At 55.1% G+C, this 18,115-nt stretch overlaps 1 long non-coding RNA gene across 1 annotated transcript; it reads right to left on the bottom strand.

Annotated features, from left to right (window-relative positions):
* Positions 1-12,311: 12,311 nt before the first annotated feature.
* Positions 12,312-16,877, bottom strand: LOC148043697 (uncharacterized). The gene is made up of 3 exons (XR_015697800.1): positions 16,251-16,877; positions 15,967-16,065; positions 12,312-12,696 (listed from the first exon to the last, which is right to left on the bottom strand). It is a non-coding gene; the product is annotated as an uncharacterized LOC148043697 (long non-coding RNA).
* Positions 16,878-18,115: the final 1,238 nt, after the last annotated feature.

Here is an 18,115-nt window from a genome sequence, read left to right on the forward strand (position 1 = left end):
GGGGGCTTTCTGTGGGAAATGCATGGCAACTGGCCCACCACTGCTCCTGTTTTTAGAAAAAAACATTAAAGAGTATTTAAATGATGTGTGATATCTATGTTTTATATCTCGCCTCTGGGTGACATTGGAAGCATCTTGACTGCTTATACAAACAGCAATCTGTGGGGCACAGATTCCGCAAGAAGGAAAAGGATCCCAGGGTCAAGAGCGGGAGGAGGGGGGGACTCTTCTTCCGTTCACCACTCCATCCCCTCGGGGGTTTCTGGCCGCCTTCTCAGCCCTTCCTCGGGGAGAATTTTCTTGCACCCATCCGATATTTGATGGCACTTTTGTGCCCTTTTCCCAGCTCTGCAAATTCTACCTGCAACAACCAAATAGGCTGAAGGGGGTGGCCTGGGGTCTCCGAAGCGCCAGTTCAGGTCATGGCTACCCCTTCCCGGCTCCCGTGCTACTCTGGGCACGGGGCACTCCCAGATGCTGCTTGAAGCCCCAAAGTCTCACCGGGCAAGATCCGCCCTCGCCCGTCCCTCTTCCCTCCTGAGGTCTCTTCTGCCGGGGGTTTGCCTCGCCCCTCCTTTCAGCTCCGCACGGCCATCGCTATTGCCAGTGTCGTTTTTGCCCACCCCCTTGGCTGCCATCCCCCCCCTGCCAGAAAAGCCTGAGAGCGGGCGAGGGGGCGCAGCATCCCCCCCCCGATATTTCCTCCATCGCTCCATTTCTGAGCTCCCAGTTCAGGAATTAGCATCTCTGCAACCGCGCAGAGTCGAAGCGTCAAGTCAGCGGGGAGAACGGGCGGAGGGGCTCCTTCTGGGCAGCGTGAGGAGAGCCCCGTGTCTCCCGGCCGCCATTTCCCCCCAGGAGCTAGCCCGGCGGCCCGCAGAGTCAGCGCTTCTTTGGTCGATTTGGGGGTCCACAGGAAGGGGCAGAGGGTCGTTCTGGTCGGGGGCGGCCCACCCTTTCTTGGCATCCTAGCGGAGTCCACTCCCGCCCTCGCCTCCGCGCTGCAGCCGTGGAGCCCGTCCTGGTGGAATCGATTCTGCCCTCGAGGTCCGAGGAAGGGCAAGAGGAGCCGAGAACCGAGGCCGCTACTCACAGGGCGAAGTTTCACCGAGGAGGAGAGGAGACTGTCGGCCTGTTGGAGGGGCGTCCAGACAGGCAGAGTGGCCACTGTTCCGCGCATCCGGAGTCCCCGTGGCCGCGGTAAACTAGGCAGGGCTGGGGGGGGGCTACTCTGCTCACCCTCCGAAGACTCTTTCTCGCCCACAGATTGAGTCACTGGAACGCCGGCGCTTTGGCACCGGCGGCTCCGCTTCCCTGCAAGGACCTGAAAGACGTGGGGGCGACCCGGATTGGCAGTGGGAGTCGCCGGAACCGCCCCCCTCGCCCCCTGGAGCGTATGGGCCTCCATGGGGGTTGCGGGGGTTTGCAATCCTCCAACACTCACATTGGCCACCGCGAGCGAAGAGAGGGAGGGTCCACACCTGCCCTCCCTCCCCCCTTCTTGATTGACAGGAGAACATGAATAATTCAGCCCTGCGGCCCTCTGCCTTAAGAAGCGTCGGTTGCAATTAGCTCCTAGGCCTGGAAGAACATTTCAATAAGGAGGAAATTGCTTTAGGGAGCACCTGAGCAGCTCCGAGGGGAGCCCAGGAAGAGGCTCCCCGCCTCCCCACAATATGGCCTGTCTGCTCTGGTCGGGCCCCCACTTGCTTCTCCCGGAGGGCGGGGAGGGAGGAGGGGGGGGAAAGGGCCCTCTGGCGCTCCTCTCTTCCCTGCGAGGGGAGAATTGTGGGGGGGGGAGACACAGGGTGGCCTTCAGAACCCAGCATTTCCTCATTGAGGTCCAGAGCCTCTTCTGCCCCCCCCCCGCCCTTTCTCAAACCAGGGCCTTGAGCACTTGGGGGTCAGCTGAGTTCCTGCAGGTGAAGGGCCACCAGAGGACCTTCTCGGCTGGGTCCATGTCCCAAAGGAGAAGCCAAACCAGGAGGTTCTCTTGCAGGGAAGCCGGGTTCAGTCTGAAGCCAAAGAACCAGGGGTGAAGGAAGAAATAGAGCAGCTCTGCCCATGTGCAGAGTGCTTTCCCTCCCTGGAACAGGTGCCTGTTGCACAGGGCAAAGGAGCTTTGCGGAGCTGTTCCTCCCATCCCGCTCTCCTTTCTGTCCATCTGAGCCAGGAGGGGATGGGAAGACAGGAGTGAAATGGAGAGAAAGGACTTGATTGACAGCTGCTGGGTCTACTGCCACCTCCCCCCCCCCCTTCCAGGCTGCCACAGGACCAGTGGGCCGGAGTATTTAGCTGAACTTTTATTTTTAATTAACCTCTTGGTGTTGCAGCTCAGCAGCCTCATCGGGGTTAATGGCATCACTGACCCACTGCGTAGGCTGATCAATAGCTGCATTCACAGCTTTGTGCTTCTCCCCACAGGCTTCTGGAAACACTGTTTATTTACCACCTGCCCTGCAATGCAGGCCTCCTCGAAGAAGTCCAGGCAGGCTGAAACTGGGCTCCTTCTCCCAAGGGTCCCATATGGGAAGGAGGGGGGAAGCGCTCCCTGCCACTCCCTCAGAAGCCTCTTCCTCCCTCAGGCTCTGCTCCTCGGGGGAGAGGGCTCAGGGGGGGCTCCTGTTCTTGCATTCAGGCCTGGAGAGGTGGAGCTCCTCCCCACCAGGTCTTGGCACACCTAGCCCAGGTCCGGATGTGGGGAGGGGCGCCCCCTTCTGTGGAGAGCCCAACAACACACTGACTTTGTCCCTTTGGTGGCAGAGAGATGGGGGGCCTTTTGGAAAAGGAGGGGGGTCAGAAAGGAGACTGGATATATAAGCACAGAAATAATGTAGACCAGCTGAATAAAATACATCACAGCACAAAATGGAACCTGCAGGAGGCAAAAGGCACCAATTCTGACTGTGCTGCGGAGCTGCAGGAACCCTTAGGACAAAGAGATGCCAAAGGAGCTGCTGGGCTCGAGACCCCACTGGCAGCACCCAGGGTGCCAATGAGCAGCAGGCAGGAGGCCTGGGGGGGCTGGAGGGAGGCTCCCTTCTCAAGCTGTGCAGCTGGGTGAGGATGGAGCCCTTCCAGCCTGCGTCCTCAGGTGCCTTCTGGGCAACACCCTGCAGGGAGAAAGGTGGGCATGAATGCAAGCCTCAACCCCACTCCTGTCCCCAGGCACGGCTGGGCTTGGCATCCTCGCTCTTTCCTACCAGGACTCCCCTCCTCTGGGCAAGGTTACCCCATCCTTTGCAATGTTTAGGAAACCCGCTAAGTCCTCATTTCACGTAGCATCCTTGAGGCCTGGAGGAGCTTGCAAATGGCAAGGATGTCCAGCCTGGCCTTGGAGAGGTGCTCTGGGACCATGAAGGCATCGGCAAAACGGTCAAGAAATGCCTCTGACGGGAGGCCCCTCTGATGCTTGGCTCAGTGGATCTGGGCTGGACCCAAAAGCCCCCCTGCTCTGACCCGACTTTCCATTCCTGCCCTGCGGAGCATGGATTGACGGCTGCTGCCCCTCCTTCCAGCTCACTTGCGGACACGGACACATACAGGCATGTGCATGCGCGAATGCAGGCCCTCCCCCCCCCTCTCTCTGTCACACCTACACACACAAACACACACACAGACAACGCGGAGGTCCCGGGGGACTTGAAAGATGTAAAGAGATGTTGACTTTTGCCTCCTGACACTTAACCCCAGGCGGAGCCTTCCGGCCTTGGCTCCTCAAGAAAGGTCACCATTAAATAACAGTAAATCTGCAGTAAGAGGCCCCCGTCTTTATTGTTATTAACTCCTGCTGCCCCTGGGAAAAGAGGCAGAGATAAATGAGTCTGGCTGGGCCTGGAGCATTGGCCATGGAGGGGGGAGGGGGCGCCATCAAAGGCTCCTCGGCCTGCAGCAAGCTCCCCCCACTTGAGGCTCCACGGGGGTTGTTGTTGTTGTTGTTGTTGTTGTTGCTGCTGCTGCTGCAGGGCAACCCAGAGCAGTCCTCCTGCAGGGGCGCCAAGGCTGGTGGTCCAGAGCTGCCAACTCAGGCGCCTGAAGTGGCTCCTGATTTTGGAGCTCCTTCAATGTGGCAGAATCTAGAACTTGGGAGGGGGCAGAACTGCCTCTTGGGAGCCTGCTTGGGGAACCCCCCACCCACCCAGCTGGAAAGGGCAGACGAGTGGAGCCAAGAGGAAGGAAATGTTGTGCATTTATTTCAGAGTAAATAGTAGCCAATGGATTGGATTTTTACCTCGCCTTTCCTGCTGATCAACTCAAGGGGACGTAGATGCCTAACACTCCCACCTCTCCTTTTCCTCCACTCCAATGATTCTGTGAGTTGGGTCTGGCTCAAAGCCCCCCCCCCCCAGGCTCCTAAGGAGGCTTCAACCCACAACCACTGGTTTCTAGCGAGACCTCGGCCACCGTGCCTCTCTGGCCTGCTGCCAGGCTGGTCATGTTGGCAGCAGCTCAGGAGGACAAGCAAGTACCAGAGGACCCGGCTGTGGGTCCAAACTGCAACAGGTTGGTCCAAAAGATGACCTCGCAAGGTGCATTCAGGGGTCTCTGATGGGGTGTGTGGCTTCCTGGCCTGGCTCCCCTTCCGGCCCAAAGGCTCCCTCCCACCGTTTCTCCTTTGGGCTAAGGAGAAAGGCCAGGAAAGGCTACAGCTGGACACCAGGTGCCTCCTCCAACCAGTTCTCCGGCCAAGAGGCTCAAGAGTCCAAGCTTTGCACACACACACAAACACACACACACACACACACACACACACACACACACACACACACACACAGCCAAAGTCCCAAGACCCCTTGCTGTGTGCTGCATTTGGCTCCTTCTCTCCAGGAAAGGCCGCCTGGTCCAGTCCCACCCAATCCAGGGGACGGAGAGCAAGGGGGGCCTTCCTCTGGTGTGGGGAGTCCAGTGGGAAGGGCGGTTCCTAGCCTTGGCATGTCCCACTGTTGTGCCAGCCCTTGCCTGGGAAGAGATCAGACGCCTGGCACTGTGTGTGCTTCTTCTTCCTGTGGGGCTCAGGACTGTTCCTGGCAGGGCTAAGGGGCTTTTCAATTTCTCCCACTTACGGACATGCTGGGTGTGCTGGTGGGTCAAAGAGATGGCAGGGCCAGGAATGGGAACTGGTGCCCTCAGCCTCCACCACACATTCTTGGCATCCTCTATGGCACAAGTCCATAGCTGGCATGCACAGGGCCGACTTGACAGCATTATGGGGCCCCTGGGCAAAGAAGTGTTCTGGGCCCCCCACGACAACTACCGAAAGGAATAAAAATGTAAATGATTGATAAAATTAAACATATATTAATTTTATTGGCCCAACAAAATCAGCATTGAAACATTAAAAACATGCTGTGCAACAACAATTAATCAACATGGTGAACATTTGAACAATCCCCGAGGCTTGAAAAACACAACAGCAGCCAGGAAGCCTCCCAGTTGCTGTGTTTATATGACACAAGGTGCATTGAAGGGTTAACATACACAGATTAGTACAGGGCGCCCACGGCAAGTGCCCATCAAACCCATGTGCTAAGACAGCCCTGGGCATGCATTACTCTAAAACGATATCCCAGTGAAGAAGTTAATTGAGCCCACAAGGAGGGCTACGGGGTGGTGAAGCGGCACAACACCCCTCCACCTGCTATGGGGCACTTGGCTGCTCCTGCGGCACCTTCACAAGTTCAGCTGCCCACCCCTATTCAGGGACCTCCTTTGCCCCTGCAGCCTCGGACCCTGCACACCTGAGCTCCTGTCCGGAGCAGCAATGGCTGAAGAGGGCCAGACCCTGAGTCTGCCACGTGTCTTCCACCGGGTGCTCCAAGACTCGGTCCTGGTCCAGGAGGCCCACCTTCTGGGGTCTGGGGCAGAGCTCCTGCTGGCCAGAGGAGGGGTGGAGGCCTTGCTGCGGTCTCTGGCACAGCTCTTCCCCAGGCCCTCAGCCCTGGGAGGTGCAAGGGGCCTGGGGCTCTGTGGTCTTTCTCCTCCAGGCCCCCATAGTCCGTGCTTGGCTTGCCCCTGAAGTGCCCCCAATTTGTCATCCTCGCTGCAACGGGATGCCTTCCCCCTCCTCAGGTGAGCGCCTGCAAGCCTTTAATCTCCCAGGCCATCCATCTCCTGCGTGTGGCGCAAGGCTGTCAGCAGCTCAGACAAACCGTTTCCTTCTTCCCTTGCCCGGGCGAAGGGGTGAGAGAGAGGTCCCGCAACCACTCTAATTGAAGCCGCATGTGGAGGAGAGCAGCAAGAGGGCATGAAGGAAGAGGGGTAAAGAGGGGCTGCTCCACTGCCACCTCCCCCTGCAGGAAGCAGCAGCCCCTTTCCCCCCTGTGCAGGGGGTCCCCCCTGGGTTCCCTCTGGCCAGCTATGCTCCTTTGCCCACAGGACCTGCCATCCTTCCCCAGCCCTTGCAGAGAACTGGGCTGCAGCCTCTGTTTCTGTCCTGCGGCCTCTGGCCAGTCTCCCGGTTCATGCCCACTTTGCCCTCCAGCCCAGGACTCCATGCAGGGGGCACCACATAGCCCTGAAGCCACCATCTTTCCCCAAGCTACTCCAAGGTCTGACCCACCCGGCCTCTGACCACAGAGTGCCAAGGGTGCCCTTGGAGACTCTGCCAATGCTGCTGAGTCCTCTGAGGCCAGGAAGGCGTCTGATCCCACCTGACACCCGCGACTGCAGAAGAACTGTGGTTGCTGTTCTTGGATGCAGGGGGCTGCATCCAAGCCTCCCTTTGCTTTGGAAGGGGCTCCTTTTCTTTGGAGGTAGAATCAAGGCCCACCACAGACCCCCCCCCCGCCCTCTCTTTGAAACACAGTCTGACACAACACCATTGAGGAAAAAGACCCACGATGTTCCAGAATAAACCAGCGCAAACATCTCTCTGATGAACTGAAGGAGAAAAAGAAAAAGTACAATAAATGGAAAGGGGGAGACATAGCTAAGGCTGAATATTCTGCAAAGACGAAGTAGGGAAACAAAGGCTCAGAGTGAACAAAGACTTGCAACAAAAGTAAAAGATAATTTTAAAAAAGTTTATTTCAACATATAAATAATAACAAAAAATATCAAGGAAACATTCGGTCCACTAAAGAAAGAAGGCGGCAGGGAAATAACAGGCAGCAGAAAGAAAGCAGAGCTGCTTAATTCATTTTTTTTTTTTGCAACAGTCCTCACACAAAAAGAATTTATAATCCAACCTACCAAAAATAGAACCGTAAAAGACAGACTAGAAATAAAAGTTAAAATAAGCAAAAAAAAAAAAAAATTCTCACTGGCTTAAGGTTGACTCAGCTTTCCATCCTTCCAAGGTTGGTAAAATGAGGACCCAGATTGTTGGGGGAAAGAGGCTGGCTCTGTAAACCGCTTAGAGGGGTCTGGGAAGCAATATAAATAAGTGCTATTGCTGTTACTGTATTGTAATACAGCTTTATAAAGCCTTAATAAGACCACATCTGGAATCCTGCATCCAATTTTGGTCATCACCTTACAAAAACGATGTTGGGACTTTGGAAAAAGGCATAGAAGAGCCACTAAGGTGATTCAGGGCCTGGAGACAAACACGTGAAGAACGATTTCAGGAATTGGGAATGGCCAGTCTAGAGAAAAGGACTAGAGGGGGCATGATAGCAGCATTCCAGGATTTGTGGGGCTGCCACGAAGAGGAAGTGGGGTCAAAAGCACCAAAAGGCAAGACAAAAAAACAATGGAGGGAAATGAATCAAGGAGAGAATCAACCTGGAACCAAGGAGAAACTTCCTAACCGTGAGGACAATTAACCAGTGGAAGAGAAATTGCCTTCAGACGTTGTGGGAGCTCCGTCACTGGAGGCTTTGAAGAGGAGGCTGGGCAGCCACTTGCCTCGAATGCCATGGGGTCTTCTGCTTGAGCAGGCGGTTGGACTAGAAGACCTCCAAGGTCCCTTCCAGCTCTATTCTGATTGATTGATTGAAATCCCGAGACACAGTCCTTGGGCTGCCATGTCTACCAGCCCAGCCCAGCAGTGGCTTCTTTGACACCTGGCCCAGGACAAATGCTGCTTGCCCCCAGATGGTCCAGGAGGCCAAATGGAGGGAGGGGGGAGGCGGAGGAGCGGCAGCCGTGTCCCATTTCAAAGCCAAGCAGGCAGCTCAGAGAAACCGGCCCCGCTTGGCCTGCCCACTGATGGATGGGCCCCTGACCTTGGGAAAGGCCAAGCCCGAGGGAGGGGCTGCTGGGCCGTTTGGTACATCTCGGAGTTCAAGGGGGCACGCAAACATCCCAGGGGGCTGCCACTCTCTGGCTGCCACGGGCACAGCTGTCTCTCAACCAGGGCTGGTCAGCATGATGCCCATGCCAGGGGCAAATGTTCCAGAAGACAATTGGGCCACACGTGAGCACAAAGCCAGAGATGGTTCAGCCTGAGGTGCCGGGGGGGGGAGTGGGGGGGGGCAAGCAGGCCGCTGCCTTGATGCGGATCTCCTGGATGTTAAGAATCTGATCCTTGCAGGATTTCTCTACCCACCAGAAAAGGCTGAAGGACCCTTGTGTGGCTCAGGGTGGAAACAGCTCCTCAAACGGCCTGGAGCTGCAGAAACACCAGCTGCACTAACCAGCCTATAATGGGTGGGTGGGTGGGTTTTGGGAGGTTGTTACAAGCAGGCCGGCCCCATCTCTGCAATGGGGCTCCTTAAGAGACCCCCCACCCCGCCTCCTCCGGCGCCCCGCTCCAGCCGATGCATTTGAGGCGGCTTGCTCCGTCCAGCACAGGCAAGCGGTCCCGGGGGGGGGGGGGGGCTTTGGAAGGCCGGGCCTTAAGCGCGGCAGGGAGCCGAACTATGCTGTTTTTTGTCCTGGCCGGCCGGCCTTCTTTTCACTGCCTGACTGGCGAGATTGAAGGGCAAGGAAAGTTCTGCGGCCTCTGCACGGCCTCCCCTCCCCCCGCTCGGTCCCACGGCTAAGACGGTGGGACGGTCGTTCCCGGCCGGGACAAGATCGCCTTCAGCTCCCCGGGCTCGGCAGGAAGCGGCGAGAGCCGCCCAGCGCCGTCCTTTCAACGCCACGGAGCCGCCGCATCCCTGCCTGCCCCTCCCGAGAAAGCCGGCTAGATCAGCCGCGGGAAAAGTGCCCCATCCTCGAGGCTGCCAGCCCAGCTCTCTGCACCGGCTCAGAAGCCCAGCGAGATGGGGACGCCACCTAAGGGCGGAGGGGAGGGATAGAGCGGCTCTCGGGACCCCATTTCTGTGGGCCCAGCGGGGAGGCGGCGCGGTTTCCGCCGGAGCTGATCCGCCTGGCCGACGGTCTGGAAGGCGTGAAGGGGCTTCTCCTCGCCAGGTCTCTGGGCAGTTTAATTTTGCGCCCAGCCCCCCCCCCCGCTTATTAAAGGGGGCTCATTTGGAAGCATCTCCGCTGTGACAGGCTCGGGCCGCCCGCCCAGCCTGCCTCCCTCCCTTCAGCCCCTTAATTGAATTACTCCCGGCGGATTTGCGTTATTGAAAAGGACCCGCGGAACAATGGACGAGGCCGCGCGGGTGCATTGCAGCAACGCCGCAGCCTCCTTCCTGCTGCCCCACCCCCACCCGGCCAGAACCGAGAAACGGTGGAGGCAGCAAATGTGGGCTGCTGGGCACCTTCTGCGGGGGGGGGGTCACGCTGGGAAGGGCAAATGGGATTTCGAATGCCCCCTCCCAGCTTCCCCAGATTTGGGCCCCCCAAAGACTGGCCATGTCGAGGTGGTGATCTGTCAAGATGAGAACGCCTCCCCCCCCCACAAAAAGGGGGCGTTTTCTGAACTGTCTGCAGGGGGTCCTGGTACAGCAGTCTATCCTGCTGGTTGCCAGAATGCTGGTCTTTGAGGACAGACCCACCTTTGGCCGAGACGTGGCTGGGCGGAGCCAAACAGGAGCATCCCGAGGAACACGGACCTGCCCCAACCAGGCAGCCTCCCCATCCTCCCAAAGTAGCTGCCTGCAAAGGCTGCTCTGGTTGCCCCCCCTGCTGGGCCTTGTCTGGCTGAGGGAGCCCCCCCCAGGGCATCTGGACTGCTAGACAAGAATTGGGGATGGGAGTTCCCTGCATGCCCACCGAATCCTAGAATTAGAAAGGACCACTTAGACTATGGAATCCTTTGGCTATTCAATCCAAATTAAACTCAGATCCAGGGACCCCAAAGACTCCCTTCGTCTGGCCCTTTCGATGTCTGTGCAGGCAAATGCCAAGAAGCCCTACTGCAGTCTTGCCAATTTTACCTGCCTATTTGTCTTCAGACAAGGTCTTCTTCCCCATAGAATTTTGTGATTAAGTACTGCTGAGGTAACACATCCGTGTGGAGGGGACACACCAACCAGATCAACCTCCGATCAAGCTTGCCCTCTAGGCAATGCATGACATCACCTTCCCAGCCAGTATTTGTGGAATATCCTCCAACGGCCTTCAACCTTTTGTCAATGCCTTTCTTCCTTATGAAATACACCAGATTATCTGCAATCACTTGTGAGGGTTTTCCTGTGTTTGAACCTTTCTCTGAAGGGAATCTTCCACATGGGCCACACAGAATCATGTCCTTCTTTCATGGTTCTGGGAAAATGCTGGTCTGAACTGTTTGCTTTCAGCATAACTTTAGTTGCATCTATTGAAAAAGGCGCATTCCATTTCACCCTCCTTACAGAGCTCATCATATTCTTGATCTAGGCCAGTGGTTCCCAAACTTGGCAACTTTAAGACTTGTGGACTTCAACTCCCAGAGTTCTCCAGCCGGAAGAGCTAGCTGGAGAATTCTGGGAGTTGAAGTCCACAAGTCTTAAAGTTGCCAAGTTTGGGAACCACTGATCTAGGACAGTGATAGCTAATTTTTTTGTCATTGGGTGCCAAAAATGTGAGTGTGTGATAGTGCGTGCAGGCAGCCATAATGCAAAGCGCCCCCCCCAGGCACATGCGCACATACACCCCACACTGCTCGCGTCCAAGTTGAGCTTAGTATTTCCTCTGGGGGGGGATAACATTTTTGCCCTCCTCAGGCTCCAGGAAAGCCTTCAGAGCTTGGGAAGGGTGAAAAACAGGCCCAATATGCCTACTGGAAGTTCAGAAATGAACTTCCAGTAGGCCTGCTGGGTCCATTTTTCACCCATCCCAGGCTCCGGAGGCCTTCCTGAATCCCGGGGAAGGTGAAAACAGCCTGCCCTGGACTTCTGGAAGGGCAGAAATCAGCTGGCTGGTGTACGCATATGCGCTGGAGCTGACAGCTCGTGTGATATGGCTCTGCACATCCCCTGTGGCACGTGGGCCATAGGTTCACCATCATGGATTTAGAGACTTCATATTTTTTCCCTCAGCTCTCTGGACTTCATTGTGGTCAACTACAAGTCTCTTGTCTCCTTTGGTGATCAAGCCGGCATCTAAGAAGGTGGCTGTGGTGATGGCGTATCTTATGATCTGCATAGCGACATTTGTTATTTGTAATCTATTGTATTCTGTCTTTTCTTTTGAAGTAGAGGGCACGGGGCCCCCTTTGGTCCAAGGGATAATTACTTCATTTGTCGGTATCGAAATGTCTGGAAAACGTCTCTGGTTATATTTAGCAAGCCTTTGTCTGCCATCGTCTTCCCCCTTTGGCCCTTCGCCTAGGCGTTTTTGTTCAGGCACATTTGGCAGACCAACCCGGTGGGACCCAGAAGAGCCAGTCTGCTCTCTCTGGCCTTTAATGAAAGCTTCAGGGTTCCTTCAGGGGCATCTTCGCCTCCTCAGGGCAGGTGCAACTAAGGTGAGCTTCTCTTCTGCAGCCAGCAGCACACAGAACAATTTGACCCTTGCGGTTGAGCATGTCAAACAGTTTGTCAAGTTTCACAGTGAAAATCTCTTTGACATCTAGTTTTCCTCTACCAAGAGATACGTTTTTGGCTTGATCCCAGCTCTCTTGGATCTTATTCAAGATCGTCACTTGTGAATTTACACCGGGGTCACAAAAGAACTCTTCGCTTGGTCCCATGTTTCAAACACTTTTTGATATATGCCCCTTGCAAGACTGGCTGCTGGGCAGTTTCTACCATCATCACCACTTTGGTCTCTCAACAGTGGGCCCTATCTGAGAAGGCCTGGCAGTGTTGGGAGTTCAGATGGCGACAAGTCTCTGCCAGTCCCAATTAGGTTGCTCCTATGAGTGAATGTTCTTTTTTTTTTTAAAGGCATTGCAGATCAGTTATCTCACTCACAGGAAACGATGCCAGCAGTATTAACACTCCCAGACAAAATAACGTTTAACAAAAAGAGAAAAACAGCTGAATCCGTGAAATTAAACAAACAAAATGTTAAAAAGGATATTTATGTAGTTATTTATCAAGCACATTTAAATTATATTAAAGTAACCAAAATATCTTTACAATCCCCAAGGCATATGACAACTTCTGAGCACCCCAAATATTTGGAAATGGAAAGTTGTAAAATTTGACACAATCTCCCATCCACAGAAGTAGGTACCCGTTTCTACAGCTCCATCTTTTTCGTTTTTGAGTGGGATTGGAGGAAGAGGAGGAGGAAAGGGCACCCGGCCTTTTCTTCCCTCTCTGGAAGTTCTGCGCACTTGCACGCCATCACTGTGCTTATTGACAGCTGGGCAACTTCTTGATTTTATCAAAAGTTTGGAAACCACACACGGTGGTACAGTGCAGCTTTCAGTGACAAATCTTTATGGGTGTCTGGTCGTTTTCTGAATCTCTGTGATGGTTTCAAACACTTCTAGAAAGAGAAGAAATGCAGAAAGCTTTAACCTTAGTACTTTCACATTACTTTTAATAAAGAAATAGCTCAGGGAAGCCAGGCCTGACTTAGAAGCAGCCGTGTTATTTGTCTCCCCAACAGGAATTTCAGAAAAAAATCACTAAGAGGAAGAGAGAGAGAAGAAAGCAATAAATGAGAAACTTGCGTAATGATGTCTTATAAATAGATTTGTAAGACAAAAATTTCACTTATTATTTGTTTATATCTCATGAATTGTTTGAAGAGGGAACATGACATATTTACGGCAATGTTTGTTTAAATCATATCTGTCCAATTTAGTGTAGTGGTTAAGGTGCCGGCCGAGAAGCCAGGAAACTGGGTTGAATTTGAGTCGGTCCCTCTCTCAGCCCAACAAACGTCACGAGGGACACGGGAGGTGGTAAGAGCATTAGGTATGTTTACTGCTTTGAATTACTTACAAAGTAATAAAGATGGAATAAAAATATAGTAAATAAATAAATGATTGCTGGGCTCCTGCTTTACTACCAAGATGCACCACAAGAAGATTTTTATCAAAGGTAAGGGCTATAAAGTGGAAAGTCCTAGACTGTCTGGCCAGTCTGGGGAAGCTCAGCAGGTCCTGGCCAGGTAGCTGGGCGAGGTCTTTGGCTGGGCAAAGGGGCCCTTTGGGAGGGCAGCTGAGCTGGGGAAGGACGGGATACTGGGAGAATGGGGGGGGGCGTGGCCTGGAGGATGGATGGAACTTCTGGGTTCTCTTCCTGTTACCATTTGCAATTCCCTTTCTGCATTCCGTTTCTTTCCTGCATTTCTCGATTCTTAGCCGGCTGTGTTGGGATGGTCCTTGGGCTGAGTGCTGTGAGCTGGGGAAGCGGCTTCTCTTCTTACCTTCAGAGATGCTTGCGGGGGGGGGGGCTGTCTGGGTGGGGGAGAATCCACTAGAATCTGATGGGAGCAAAGACAAAGAGGGGATGGGATTCTCAGAGGGCATCTCTCTTAAGATCCAGACTTAATTCTCTTTCCCACCATCTCAATGCTCTCCTCTATTTTGGGAGGCTTTCTTCACCAGGTAAGCCTGTCCCTTCATCTGTCTGTGTTTGGTTCAGCTACAGCTCCCGTTCCATGTCAGCCCTTTTGCCAGGCCTACCCCCCCCCCCCGCGACCCCGACATTTTGCCTTGGGAGGGAGGTTTGCTAACTGCAGCCCATCTGGATGTGCAGAGCCTCCCCCACTGCTGGCAGGAGACCCGAGGAGACTGTGGGGCACAGGCAGCTACGCCCAGCTCCCCAACATGGCATCTCCAGTGAGGGCTGCTGTCAGACACACCTGTGCTGCTGCCATGTTTACAAGGGCCGATTTCATCAGGGCAGCCTGCTGGGAGGCAGCTGGCAGAGGCCTGGAATCAAATGGAAGGAAGCAGAGCTATGGATGACAGTCCCTCCCCCCTCCCCCCAGCCGTCTTCATTCCTGGCAGAAGGGATGGTTCTCCAAAGAGGCTCCGGGAGAGGCTTCTCACCTCTGCTGGGGGAGCGGAAGAGGCAGGGACTTTGGGAAAGCAGGGGAGGGGGGAGGGGGAGCCTTTTGCCATCTGCACCATTTGCTGAAATCAGTTCATCAGGGCAGGATGGTGGCACAGGGAGAGCGTCGAGGGAGGGAGGGAGGCCCAGGGCCCAGCAGAGGGCAAGGGCTGCCCTGAGGGAAGACTCTGCCCTCTCAAGAGACCCCTTCTCTCACAGCCCCCCTGCCAGGACCCTGGCCTGACTCTGCCGGCCCCAGGCCCTGGCTGGTGGGGCTTCCTCTCTGCAGGTTCAGAGTCCACAGCACTTGCTCCCCCCCCCCCCACAGGGAGGGTCGGGCATGTTCCCATTTCACAGATGAGGAAGGAACACAGCGAGAGATAATGTCCTGCGGAAGAAAATTCAGCTTCGGGTAAAAGACGAAATGGGGAGCTGGGATGCTGCAAGAACAGGTTGCCGAAGCCAGTCTGTTTTTTATGGTTCACAGACCAGGATTACTTCTGCCTTTTTTATCCTGCCTTTATTATTTGTTAGAAATAACTTGAGACGGAGAACGTACCTAATACTCTTCCTTCTCCCATTTTCATCACGACAAGAGCCTAGAGAGGTGGGATGGGCTAAGTCACCCAGCGGGCTTTCATGTCTAAGGCAGGGCTGGAACACACCGTCTCCTGATTTCTAGCCTGGTGCTTTAACCATTATCTTGATTTGTAACATGGTTTGTTAGGATTTAAGTTACTGTTATATTTTTTCTAGTGAATTTTTAAATTATTTTGGGTCCTTCTTATTTGCTGTAAAAATTGCAAGTCTGGTTTATTTTAATAGCAGCGTGTCTTATAACTGCCACTGGATTATTTTGTCTCCTCAGCTATTTAAGAATAACAGCACCTGGTTCTTGGCCAATACAAGGTTGGTCTCCCTGATTTGTGCACACATCCTAGGGGGCTTCTGAAAAAAATAAAGCAGTGGCTACTCGGAGTCCAATTGTTTCTTTATAAATATGTTCCTCTCTCCCCCAAAACACGACAAAGAAATGCTGCGGTAGTCAGGAGCATCCCGTGGAACACAGCAGTGGACTCTGCTCAATTCTTTTAATAATTGGCCACATTAAAGAGGTGAGTTTTGAGACTGTGCCCATAACTTAATTTCTTCAGCAACTTTATATGGATCCCTCTCCAACAGCTGCCCAGTTAACTCCATTGAGATCATAAAATGCGGAAGGAATGCCGGAAGAAAACAAGGCCCCAGCGAGATCCTCCTCCTCCTCCTCCTCCTCCTCCTCCTCCTCCTCCTCCTCCTCCTCCTCCTCCTCCTCCTCCTCCTCCTCCTCCTCCTCCTCCTCCTCTATGACACAATGTGAGCTTGGCTGCCGCGGGAGACGCTCCGGGGCTTCTTCACGCTTGGCGATCAGCGTATTCCCACCGGAACCATCAAGATCCCAACGCCTCTGCTCGGGTTTGCCCTCCTTTCGAGCCTCCTCCTGACTCAAGGCAGGAAGGCTCCGGGAAACACGTTGCACGGGGAAAAAGTGGGAAACCACAACGAGCCATTGTGGGACAGGAGGGCACCTCCCCAAATGCGCAGTCTTTGGCTGGGTCACTTGGGGGTTGCAGACTATCTTCAAGGCTCCCTCACAAAGAGCAGATTGCAACAGATTCAACCGGAAGGTTACTGGACACCCAGACTCGCTTGGCAGTGGGATGGGCTTGGGCATCGTTTTAATAAATGGACAATAAACCTGGAGGCTACTTACGGCCTGGCTAACGTTCCCTGTTGTCTACTGAGCGCCGGGAGGTGGGGGCGGCAACTGCAGGAGCTGGTGACGATCCTCTCTTGCTGCTGAAATCGAAACCTTAGGAAAGAGATGGAGCGATTTGCACAACAGAAGCCAAAGCCAAAGGTGTTGAGATTAAAAGAAAAATTAGGAATAAACGTTAACAGGATTCTAAAATCCATTACCAAAGGAATTGGTAGGATAATGGCTGGCGCACCACAGGAGAAGGACCCCCGAAGGCAGGGGTGGGTGGGGGGTTTCACCTTTATTCCAGAACGGGGCGGCGAAGCTTTGTTCCGCTGGGGGACTCCAGGCACACCCTGGCAACAACTTGCAGAAGCGATGGACGTTTCAGACGACCGGATCCAGGCCCTCCTTCCAATGGCTCATGAAGGGTTACATTGGAAACGGCTGATCCTATAGCAACACGCGGGGTGACTCTGAGGCGGAACGCGAAAAGGATACTCTGTTCTATCCAGGAGCCTTTTCTTCCGTGCGCGCGGGGGAAAGGCCTCTCTGGGCAGTGGGGGGCAGCCTGGGCAACGAGCGCCCAAGCATTCAACCCCCCCTCCCTGCAGCGCTGCTCTGAAACGGCAAGACCACGGTAGGCCGCCGAGCGCCGACAGCGCCGCACAATTCTCCAGAGCGCCTCTTTCCGAAAGAGCCCGGCGGGGCGCCTCCCTCCGCAGGTCCCGCGAGGGGCGACTGGGCCGAGGGGTGGGGCAAAAGAGCTTTGCGCCTCCGGCCCTTTTCTCCTGCCCCGTTGGCCTCCTCCATGACGCGTGGGGTGACAGCTCGGCTGGGTCCAATCCCCGCGCCCTCTGGATCTTGGCCTGGGTCCCGGCCCTCCTTTGCCCCATCAAGCTGGAATAAGCGCCAGTGGGAGAGGACTGGCCCTCACTCCTCACCGACGATCGTGGGCTGCGAGGCAGTGCTCGAACTTTGCCAAAGATGGTGCCAAGCAAGAAGGAAGAGAGACGCGATCCATCGGGCACTTCGGGATTGGCTCCGCTTCAGCGTCAGAAATATTTGTCGCATTGCTAGGCCCCGGCCTGGCCTAAACTGACAGACGGGGGGCGGGGGATGCCTCTCCAACCAGAGCCGAACCGCTGGTCACAGATCTTCCCCATCGCCATTTCCCCGCCCGAAGATGGGTCGCGAGAGGGAGGAAAAACAAGGAGGTAGAGGGTGGGGGAGGGTATCTCTCCTCACCCCCTTCCATTCTGGCCTTTGTCAGAGACCGAGCAAAACCCTTGGCCCCGAGATGCCCAAGGGCCGGCAATCCCACTCAGCGGATGATATGCCCCCCTCGATCGAGGCGTCTCGCGGGGCCACCTCGGGCACAGCAGACCAAAAATCCCCACACATTTCCGCCGCTCCCCCCCCTCCAGCAGCTGAAGCGGGGCTCTGGGATTTGTCCATGCAGGAAAATTGTCATCTATGCGACGCTCCCCCCTCCCCCATTGCCAGTGTGGCGGCGGCCTCCGCGCGTTCCTAATCGCTCGTGTAAACGGCCCATCTATCACTGAGCGCGGGGATTAAAGGCTCCGGCCTGGAGAAGCGAGCGAGCCCAGGCAGAGTGACAGCTGCGTTTAACTTTCCGCCGCCGGCCTGGGACAAACATCTTGGCGGGCGAGAAATCCCTACCCGAAACCTAGGCGAGAGCCGAGAGGCTGAATCGCGCTAGATGCCGGGCCTGGTCGTCGGAGCTTGTCCGGATGATCTTTGGCCTAAACGCGGGGAGCCGCTTTGTCAGCGTCGTCCCAGGGCGGGAGTCTTTCTGGGCGGCGCTGAGATGGAGCCCCTTCCGCTTTTCTCTGCCAGCGGCGGGCCGAGGGCTTGGGAAGGGCTGTCTTCTCGTGGCCGAAGGAAAGCGCCCGGGCCCTTTACACGTTTCTTGGCGGGGAAGGCCCGAGCAAGGGACTAGCTCCAGAGCTCCTGCCGGAATCTGTCTCGGCAAAAGGAGAAGAATCCGGTCCGGTCTCCGACGCGGCCAAAATATCGAACAGAGGCTCGTTTTCCAGTCCCCCGAAAGCCTGACGGGCGAAGCAAAGGGGAGGAGAGCGGACCGGTGGCCTTTGGCTCCCTCGCACCGAGTTGTGTAGATAACTGGGGGCACCTTGAGACG

This window comes from Thamnophis sirtalis, unplaced genomic scaffold (assembly GCF_051295495.1).
Source record: "Thamnophis sirtalis isolate CommonGarterSnake01/CBP01778 unplaced genomic scaffold, rThaSir2_p1.2 scaffold_10, whole genome shotgun sequence".
Lineage (NCBI taxonomy): Eukaryota > Metazoa > Chordata > Lepidosauria > Squamata > Natricidae > Thamnophis > Thamnophis sirtalis.